The sequence below is a fragment of the Phaseolus vulgaris genome, chromosome 7 (genome assembly GCF_051622355.1).
Source record: "Phaseolus vulgaris cultivar YP4 chromosome 7, ASM5162235v1, whole genome shotgun sequence".
Lineage (NCBI taxonomy): Eukaryota > Viridiplantae > Streptophyta > Magnoliopsida > Fabales > Fabaceae > Phaseolus > Phaseolus vulgaris.
The window spans coordinates 41,921,640-41,928,269 of record NC_143504.1 but is presented as its reverse complement, the minus strand read 5'-3'; the positions used below and the strand labels follow the sequence as shown (position 1 = coordinate 41,928,269).

At 34.6% G+C, this 6,630-nt stretch overlaps 2 pseudogenes; one reads left to right on the top strand and one right to left on the bottom strand.

Annotated features, from left to right (window-relative positions):
• Window positions 1–313: 313 nt before the first annotated feature.
• LOC150025914 (uncharacterized) lies at window positions 314–6,101 on the bottom strand (annotated as a pseudogene).
• LOC137830778 (small nucleolar RNA R71) lies at window positions 5,632–5,737 on the top strand (annotated as a pseudogene).
• Window positions 6,102–6,630: the final 529 nt, after the last annotated feature.

Sequence of the window (6,630 nt, the reverse complement as noted above, 5' to 3'; positions counted from 1 at the left end):
GCTCTAAAAACCCAGCTTGAGCGAAAATTATCGTGCAATGAAATTTTATTGAAAATTTTCATTTTGTCAATAGTTTCAAACCTTTTTATGTTTTCCTTCATCAATTCATTTTACCTAACATTTCAATCCTACATGACCATTACTCAATTCCCAAATTTAAGGACATCAAATATCAAACTGGTTTTAAGGACATCAAATACAAAAACATACTACTATATTAAAAGAACAACTAAAGACACACTCCAAAATAAAACACGGGGTTGCCTCCTAGTAAGCGCTCGTTTAACGTCATATAGATTGACACCTGATTCAATTAAGGGTCATTCAAGTTGATCATAGTGGTGTGTGTTTCAACTTCACCACTAAAATAATGTTTCAATCTTTATCCATTGACCACCCAACTTCTTTTTGAGGTAAGATCTTCCAATTTCACTACTCCATATAGCTTTACTTGCTTAACTTGGAATGGTCCAGGCCACTTTGATTTGAGTTTTGCAGGGAAAAACCTCAACCTGGAATTGAATAACAACACTAATTGACCTGGTTCAAAAGTTCTTTTCAAAATGTTTCTATCATGATAAAATTTGACTCGATCCTTATAAATTTTTGAAGATTGGTAAGCATTGAATCTCATTTCTTCAAGTTCATGAAGTTGTACCTTTCTCTTCTCTCCTGCATCTTTAGGTTCAAAGTTTGAGAACTTGAATGCCCAGTATGCTTTGTGTTCTAATTCTAACGGAAGATGATATGCCTTACCATATATCAATTGGAATGGAGACAAAGTTGTAGGTGTCTTAAATGTTGTTCTATAAGCCCAGAGAACTTCATCCAGCCTGTTAGACCAATCCTTTTTGGAAGAGGACACTATTTTTTCCAAAATCTTCTTAATTTCCCTATTAGAAACCTCTGCCTGACCATTAGTTTGAGGATGGTAAGTTGTTGCTACTTTATAGTGTTCTAAAACTTTTGATGTTGAGCATTACAAAAATGTGAACCTCCATCACTTATCAGAACTTTAGGAGTACCAAACCTGGTAAAAATATTTCTCTTAAAAAATTTGATCACAGTTTTAGCATCAGCTTTCTGAGTTGCAGTTGTTTCCACCCATCTGGAGACATACTCGACTGCTAGTAAGATATATTCATTTGAGAATGATGATGGCAGTGGTCCTATAAAATCAATTCCCCAACAATCTAATACTTCAATCTCTTAAATGTTTTGCAATGACATTTCATTCCTTCTCGTAATAGCTCCAGTTCTTTGGCAACTATCACACTTCTGATCATGTTCATGTGCATCTTTGAACAAAGTTGGGCAATAAAATCCAGATTGTAACACTTTTGTTGTTGTCCTTTCTCCATTGAAATGACCTCCATATGGTGAATTGTGACAATGCCATAAAATATTTTTATCTTCATCTCTTGTAACACATCTCCTTATCAAATTATCTGCACCAACTTTGAATAGATAAGGATCATCCCATACACAACGATTAACATCTTTGAAGAACTTTTTCTTTTGATGCCATCCAAAATCTTCAGGAACTACTCCTGCAGATTTAAAATTTACCATATTTGCAAACCATAACCTTTCTTGAATTGCAAGGAGTTTTTCATCAGGGAACACATCTATTATTTCTGATTCAAGTGCAGTTACTTCCTCATTTGCAAGTCTTGATAAGTGATCCGCCACATTGTTTTCACTGCCCTTTTTATCCTTTACTTCTAAATTAAATTCCTGCAACAAAAGAATCCATCTTATTAGTCTTGGCTTGGAATTTAATTTTGTCAACAAGTACTTAATTGCAGCATGGTCAGTAAAAACAATTACTTTGGAAACAATAAGGTAAGATCTAATTTTTTCAAGTAAATACACTATAGCAAGTAATTCTTTTTCAATAGTTGTATAATTACTTTGAGCATCATTTAAAACTTTACTTCATAGTGTATCACATGAAAAAAAATCTCTTTTCCTTGCCCCAATACTGCTCCTACTGCATAATCACTAGCATCAGACATTAGTTCAAAATGATAAAGCTAGTTAGGTGCAGTGATTATGGGTGCATAAATGAGTTTTTCTTTCAAATTCTTAAAAGCAATTAAACATTTTTGCAAAGAGGTTTTGCAATCTTTGAAAAATCCTTGATGAATCTCCTGTAAAAACCAGCATGACCATAAAACTTTTGATTCCTTTGATGTTGACTGGTAGAGGTAGCTTTTCAGTAATTTCAATTTTAGCTTTATCTACCTCAATCCCTTTGCTAGAGATTTTGTGTCCCAAAACAATACACTCTGTCACCATAAAGTGACATTTTTTCCAATTGAGGACAAGATTGGTCTCCACACACCGTTTCAGCATGGTATCTAAATTCTCCGAACAAGAATTAAAAGTAGATCCATATACAGAAAAATCATCCATGAAGACTTCAATGCCCTTTTTCTAACAGATCTGGAAAAATAGAAAACATGCATCTTTGAAAAGTTGTTAGAGCATTACACAATCCAAATGACATCTTTCTATATGCAAAAATACCAAAAGGACAAGTGAAGGAAGTCTTCTCTTGGTCTTCTGGATTTACTACAATCTAATTATAACCTGAATAACCATCTAGAAAGCAGTAATAAGCTTCACTTGCCAATCTCTCTAGTATTTGATCCATGAAGGGTAATGGAAAGTGATCTTTTTTTTGTGTGGCTTGATTGAGTTTTCTATAATCAATACACATCCTCCAACCTGTGACTGTTCTTGTTGGAATTAACTCATTTTTATCATTATGAATTACAGTCGTGCCACCTTTCTTTGGAACTACTTGCACAGGACTGACCCAGACATTATCTGAAATGGGATAAATCATCGCTACTCCTAATAGCTTATGAACTTCTTTCTTTACCACCTCTTTCATTATAGGATTTAAGCGTCTTTGAGACTGAGCTACAGGTTTGAAGTCTTGTTCCATGTGAATTTTGTGCATACAATAAGAAAGGTTTATGCCTTTCAAATTAGATAGAGTCCATCATATTGCTCCTTTATTTGCCTTTAACACTTTCACTACTTCCTCTTCTTTACTGCTTTTAGAGAGTTGCTGAGAATGACTTGTTTCTCCCCATTTTCTGCCAAAAATACATATTTCAAATGGACTTGTAGTTGTTTCAATTCTAGCTTTTGAGGTTGAGAAATTTCTTTTCTGATTAGATCTTGCTTTTGAGTAGCATCATAAAGAATATCTTATGAGTTTCAAAACAAATATCATCAATCACATCCACTCTGAAACACTCTTCTGATCATTTGATACTTCATTGCTTCAAAAACATTAAAGCTTACTTCTTCATCTTGAACACAAACCTTCAATTGTCCTTTGTCTACATCAATTATAACTTTGGCAGTTTTCATAAATGATTTTCCTAATATTAAAGCTACTTCAGCATCTTCTTCAATATCCATAACAACGAAATCTACTGGGAATAGAAATTTGTCTACCTTTACCAACAAATCTTCAACTATTCCATGTGGATATTAGATTCATCTATCAGCCAACTGCAAAGTTATTCTTGTTGGTCTCACTTTTACATCTCCAATTTTCTTTACCATTGATAAAGTTATCAAATTAATACGAGCTCCAAAATCCAATAATGTCTTTCCAACAGTGAGATTTCCTATGGTAACTAACAAAGTGAAACTTCCAGGATCTCTAGATTTTTGTGGTAATGATTTTTTAATTATAACAATGCATCCAACTTCTAATTCAACTATCTCCTAGTCATTGAATTTTCTTTTCTTTGTCAATAATTATTTCATGAATTTAGCATATGTAGGCATCTGCTCTAAAGATTCAATAAACAAAATGTTAATTTAAATCTTTTGAGAATATCCATAAATCTTGCAATTTGTCTTTCTTTGTCTTTCTTTGTAGGAGCATGTGGATAAGGTACATCTTTTATAGGAACACTCCTCTCTTGTTTTTCACTTTTTTTTTATATTTTCTCTCAAATATCTACAACATCTTACTTACTCCTTCTTTCTCCTCTCTCACACTCAATATGTTCTTTTTCAATCTTTTTCTCTTTTAAAACCTCCTCCTCAACAACTAAATTATCCCCAATTCCTTTTCCTATAACTTCCCCACATCTGGTAGTGATAAACTTGCAATGCTCCTTGGGATTGGTTTGTAAATTGGCTGAAAATTGAATTCCTTGATTATCAGCTAACTGTTTAGCTAATTGCCCCACATGTGTCTCCAAATTCCTTATTTTTCTGATTGGATAGAGAGGCTTGCATGAACTTTTCAAAAGTATCCTCCAATTTTGATTTTCTCTCATGAATGGAAGGATAATGTGGTTGCTACTAATAAGGAGCTTGCTCTTTGGATGATCTAGCCTCTTGCTTCGACCCAAAACCTTGATTTGGATTATTCCTCCACCCTTGAGCCATGTTATTTGGATAGTTAGATGAAAACCCACCTTGCCTTCCTTGATTATTCATGTAATGAACCTCTTCTCTAATGGATTTTGACAAGAGCATTGGTCATTAAGATGATCTCCCCCAAAAATATCACACTTCAAAGCTTGATTCTGAATTGAGGAAAATTTTACTGCATGTAATTGTTGAGGCCGTTTTGACATTTGCTTGGTTAATGCCTCAATTTGCTGAGTCAAAATTTTATTTTATGCTAAAATTGCATCTAAAGTTGATGGAAGAGGCCCCAACACCAACCCTTTAAGAGGCCACCAAAATGCTACATTGAGGCAACCACTAGAGTCATAGTCAAAGAGGGGTCAAGAGGACACATTTTACATGTCATGGACTCTAGTGTGTCATAGTTTTTCTTACTTTTCTAGTCAAAGTAGCATAGTTTAAATATTTTTGTAAATGTGTTGAAACATGCAAAGTGGTACTTAGAAAGCTAAACCTAAGTTTAATTAGAAATATCGATTTCTAATTAAACTTAGGACCAGCCCAATTTGACCATAGATGAGTGTAACTACTAGATGCATGAGCACATGAGAGCACATGGAAGCATTCTAGAAACTTACCTCACATGGGCTAAAAATAGGCGCCACTTTTCATGTGACCAACACTTTGCATTTGGCTCTCATTTCAGTTGTATTTGGCTCTTCAAATTCCATCCCTCCAAGCCTATATAAGGAGGTGCTTGGTTCATGTTTTCATAAGATTAATTTGAGTAATGAAATGCTGCCAAAATGTGTCATTCTTACTCCTTTGCCTAAAATCTCTTTAGATTTAGGTCTTTAATCTTCAACCCTTTCACCTACCAAAGAGAGTTGGCCGAACCTCTCTCACTCTCCTACTCTTCATGCACCTCCAAGGCTACCACAACTCTTAGGAGAGCCTTGTTCCACCTACAACCCATTGAAGCTTCCGCAAACCACCACAAAAACCGTAAAAGAGAAGAGCTCAATGCCATCAAAAGTACTAAGATCCAACACACCTTTCTTTTGCATTGTATGTCTATCGTGTTGAGCTTGGTACTTTGTTGAGGCCAAGGCATCAATTATTCTTGTAGCTTGCTCTACGTCAACAGTCATCATTGTACCTTCTGCTGCAACATCCAAGACCATTTTAGTATTAGGCCTCAAACCATTGTGGAATATATTCAACTGAGCAATATCTTCAAAGCCATGATTAGGACACCTTCTTAACATCACTTTCAAACGTTCCCAAGCTTCACAAAACGGTCCATCTAGCCCTTGCTTGAATGTGGAGATATCAGACTTGGCCTTGATATATCGATAGAGTGGGAAGAATCTATGTAGGAATTTCTCTTCTACATCATTCCAGTTACATAAACTCTGGTTTGGATGCGACTTTAACCATTCTTTTGCTTTGCTTGCCAGTGAGAAAGGAAATAGATGCAGATAAACAGATTCAATATCATTCTCCTTGAAGCCCATGGTACCAACCAACTCATAGAATGTGGAAAAATGAGTACAAGGGTTTTCGGGATCCATTCCAGTGAATTGATGAGTACTGGTTAAGCTAAGAAAAGTTGGCTTCATTTCTAATGATTTTGTGGCAGGAGGTATGGCTATGCTAGAGAAATGCCTTGGTTCTTGTTGCATGGCATAGTCTCCCAGTGTCCTTCTAGGTGGATTTTGTCTATTATCAACCATTTGTAACTCTATTTAATTGTGTGAGTTGAGAGTCTTGGAAGATTCTCCTTTTTCTTGTCCTTGCTTCTTCTTTTCTTTTCTCTTCTTGCTCTGTCCTCATAATAGCATATATCTAAGACAACTCAAGCAAGGATTAGCACAAGATATAAGAATAAGATCTAAACAATTGTTTATTCACAAATAAAACAAACTATTCACAATACTCAATAAGTTATACTTCATAAATTCTTAAAAGAAATTGTTCCCCGACAACGGCGCAAAAAACTTGTTGACTTTCCTCGACAAGTATACTGAATCAACTGTAATATAGTACTATTTAAAGTACGAATATCAAATCCAAAGGGAACAATTTAACTAAGATATTCTTATATAAAACTCATTAAGTATAGAAAATTAATTTGAGAACTTGTTCTAACCAAATTAACACTTTCACCAGAAATAACTCAAAGTTTAAGATTTGACTCAACAAGTAACGAAACTAACTTATCAAATATAAATAAAA